This window comes from Rhinoderma darwinii, chromosome 1 (assembly GCF_050947455.1).
Source record: "Rhinoderma darwinii isolate aRhiDar2 chromosome 1, aRhiDar2.hap1, whole genome shotgun sequence".
NCBI classification, from domain to species: Eukaryota; Metazoa; Chordata; class Amphibia; order Anura; family Rhinodermatidae; genus Rhinoderma; species Rhinoderma darwinii.
This window is the reverse complement of record NC_134687.1, coordinates 644,424,977-644,428,915: the sequence shown is the minus strand read 5'-3', so window position 1 is coordinate 644,428,915 and position 3,939 is coordinate 644,424,977.

The following is a 3,939-nucleotide window of genomic DNA, read 5'->3' as shown; positions in this document are numbered from 1 at the left end:
CTTGGTTTTACTAAGATCTTGCTCTGGATTCGGTCAATGTTATTTATTTTTTCTACATATATTAGCAAGATCGTTTCCTGTATGTACCAATAGGTTTATGTTAAATCCTTAGGGGCAGTAAATAGCATTCCGTCAGAGGAGATAATTAATGGGATAGAGGTACATGGGCGCTCCAACCTCGCCAAGTATGCTAGTAGTTTGCCATTCTTATCACCAAATTCAAACACTAATGTATCAGTAGACAGCAAAGTTTTTTTGTTTGTTCAATATGTAGAGTGTGCATCTCCTTCTTGGTTCCTGCCCATTGACTTTTGTTAGCTGCACAGGGATCTGCAATATATTCTCTCTCAGCCCTCTGAATCTCACCCACCAGGAACCTCTCCTTCTCCCGGGACGCTGCTCTGCACTTTGCCACCCCTGCCGCAAAAGCACCTCTAACCGTGGCTCTTGTAGGTGTCCCATACTACCAAGGGGTCCGGGTAGGAAGAGTTATGTTCCCAATATAAATTGTGAGAGGACAACACCTCAGACCTGACCTCAGGAGAGGACAGTCATGCTGGATGGAGTCTCCATATTTTGGAGTCAGCTGGAGGACCAGCTGAAAACGTCAGTATGACAGCTGAATGATCCGAGATTCCCCTAGGAGTGACGTCCAGAGAAGTGACTGCAGGTAAGAAGTCCCAGGACGCCATGGCAAGATCAATTTTAGAGAACGTTTTATGGGCAGAAGAGTAATGAGAGTACATTTTGTCGGTCGGATATTTCCAGTGCCACACATCTGTCAAATGAAGCATTGAGGACCAAGAGTTAAGCTGAATAGAAGATGGGTCCGTTCCTCCCGTACGATCCACCGAGATATCAGGGACCGCATTGAAGTCACCTACACATAACAGTGGGCCAGCAGGGAATTTTGACAATTTCTGAGCTATTAAATCCAGCAGTGCAGGATCCATAGGTGGGGAATCGTATATATTAACTATAGTAAAATTTGATGCATGTATTGAACAGTGTATTATAACATATCGCTCAAAATGGTCACAGGCTACCTGCAACACCTCGAGGCGCGCACTTTTGGCAATGAGGATCGATACCCCACGAGAATAGGTAGAATATGAGGAATGATACCCTCTCGCAATCCAAGACCGCTTAAGGGGTAACATTTTTTTGTCCAGTTAAATGTGTCTCCTGTAAACATATAACATGGGGCGAGTGTTTCTTAAAAAAATTGAAAACAAGAGCACGTTTCAATTTAGAGTAAAGCCCACGGACATTCCAGCCCAAGACCTTAATTGGAGCTATAGTACGCCTGGAGCATAGGAAGCAGCCGGAGACCTAGTGCAAACATAGGATAGGAATGAAGAAAAAAAGAGTGCACAATCATTCACACAAGCAACCATCTTACATATCATGGAACCATATAATACAAGAAAAAATAGACCCCAAAAATCCCTCTCAAGCACTAAACTCTGCTAGTGCAGACCTTTACCCACTAACTGAGAACAATGGTCCCTGACTAAGCTAACAGCTAACATATCATCACAGTCCCGAGACCTAACCCCACTGAAAGGGGGGGGGGGGAATAAAAAATAAAGCAAATCACATAAGAAAAGTGATAATTTCAACATTGTGGGGAGAGAAAAAAATCTCGCTGTAGGGCCATCAATCACCCTCAATTTGGCAGGATATAACATAGCGTACTTGTATCTCTTTTCTTGGAGTTTCTTCCTGACCTCCGTAAAACGAACACGCTGCTTCCGTATAGTGACTGAAAAATACGGGTAAATGGAGATCCATTCGCTATTAAATAGGATAGTTCCTTTGCACCTTGCTGCTTGGAGAATAGCATCTCTAGCCCGCTCAACAGTAAAGAATGCTGAAAAAACAGTAGCATCAAAGGTCTCCTTTAACCACCATTCCAGGAAAGTGACTGAGTCTGTGCCTTCTGTCTTTTCAGGTAGCCCTACTATGTGGATGTTATTCCTTCTAAGTCTATTCTCAAAGTCATCAGCCCGTTCAGCAGAGGCCTCCACCTGCCTCCTTAAGTTCACAATCTGAGCCGGAATAGGACGTAGAGTATCCTCGACCTCTGAAATCCTGAGCTCTATTTCGGTAGCACGTTCCCTCACCTTTTGCACATCATGCCTCAGTATAACAAAGTTTTGACACAGTTCATCAACTTTAGTAACTAGCAAAAATTGACAGGAGTTAATCGCAGACAGTAGTTCAGCAAATTTTGTATCCACATATGAGGAAGAAACAGGCTGGTCCTATGGTGATAATTGTCTGGGAGGACTCAGTGATCCATCAAATATGGACAAAGACGGGTCTGGAGAGGCGGGGAGACGTTCAGGTCTAGTAAATTGTTCCAGCTTCTTCACTGTATTATCTTTGATTTTAGACAGGGCCGCACCAGGGGCACTATCCTCTAGATTGTCTAATGATTCTTCATCAGAAGGGGGTATGTAGTTCCCTGTCATGGATCTAGTCTTCCCCTTTTTTCCTGCCTTACTACCTCACATGCTGTAGAAGAGAGGCTTCAGGGTATACTTAAGATGGAGGGTAATCAGGAGCAATGGATGGAGCAAGCCCACTGGCTACGGTGTATTGCGTCACAGGGAACCAGTGCAGGACCCAGTGCTGGGTAAATAATAAGTATGTGCAGATAGCGTAGTCTTACGGCTGACAATGTCTTATGAGGCACCGGGGAAGAATCCTCCTTTCTCTAATGGGACTCTCGCTCAGACAGCATGTCTATAGGTGGCAGTGCAACACCCACCTCACAGCGAGTGACATATAGGCAATGCAGGGTGTCTCCATGTCAGCAGGCCATCCACCAGCAGTCTTTGTCACTAACCTCCTCCAGCTCAGATCTCCACAGGCAGGACAGTGCTCTAGCATGTGGCCCATCTCAGCCAACCTCCACGCGTCAACCTGAAGTGCCGCTTGGTCCCCCCGCTCCTCGATCCAGCGAGGCCCCACAATCTTCGATCCTGAAACTACACACAGGCATGGATATAGGGGGGAGTGTAGTCACTTTTCCTGCCTTTGTGAGCGTCTTTGCAATAAAGATGGCAGTGATTTTGTCAGGATGAGGAGTCAGGGAACTTCAGGAGCACTGTGAAGCACGTCTACTCAGGCAGACATCCGGCCACGCCCCTCTTATATGTCTATATTTAAAAAAAATCACCCAACACCAGCAACTGTGATATAAAATATACATATTTAAATTTCAAAGGGTGGAAATCAAGGAGATGCTATTGACAGAGTTGCTCTCATAGGTAGATAAATTTCCAAGTATACATATATACATTCCAATATACGGCCGCGTTCAATAGTGATCGCGGCTTTTTAGGGGTTAAGCTATAATCGCCGGCCTGCTACACGATAGCGGCCGGCGATTGTAACTATGGCAACCGGACACCAAACAATGGCGTCCGGCTATGCCATCGACGGAAGCAGACGAAGTCAGGACCCACTATACTTGCTGTCAGTGAGTAGCTGACAGTTCTGATACACTACACTACGCATGTAGTGCAGTGTATTAGAATAGCGATCATGGCCTCCTGCCCTCAAGTCCCCTAGTGGGACAAAGTATTAAAGTAAAAAAAGATGTGTAAAAATAAGAAAATAAAAGTAATAAAAGTAAAAATCCCCCTTTTTCCCTTATCAGTCTTTTAGTATTAATAAAAATAGATAAATAAACAAATAAACTATACATAATTGGTATCGCCGCGTCCGTAACGGCCTGAACTACAAAATTATTTCATTATTTATCCCGCACGGTGAACGCCGTAAAAGAAAATAATAATAAACTGTACCAAAATCACAATTGTTTGGTCACTTCACCTCCCAAAAAATTGAATAAAAAGAGATAAAAAAGTCGAATGTACCTAAAAATGGTACTGATCGAAACTACAGTTCGTTACGCAAAAAATAAGT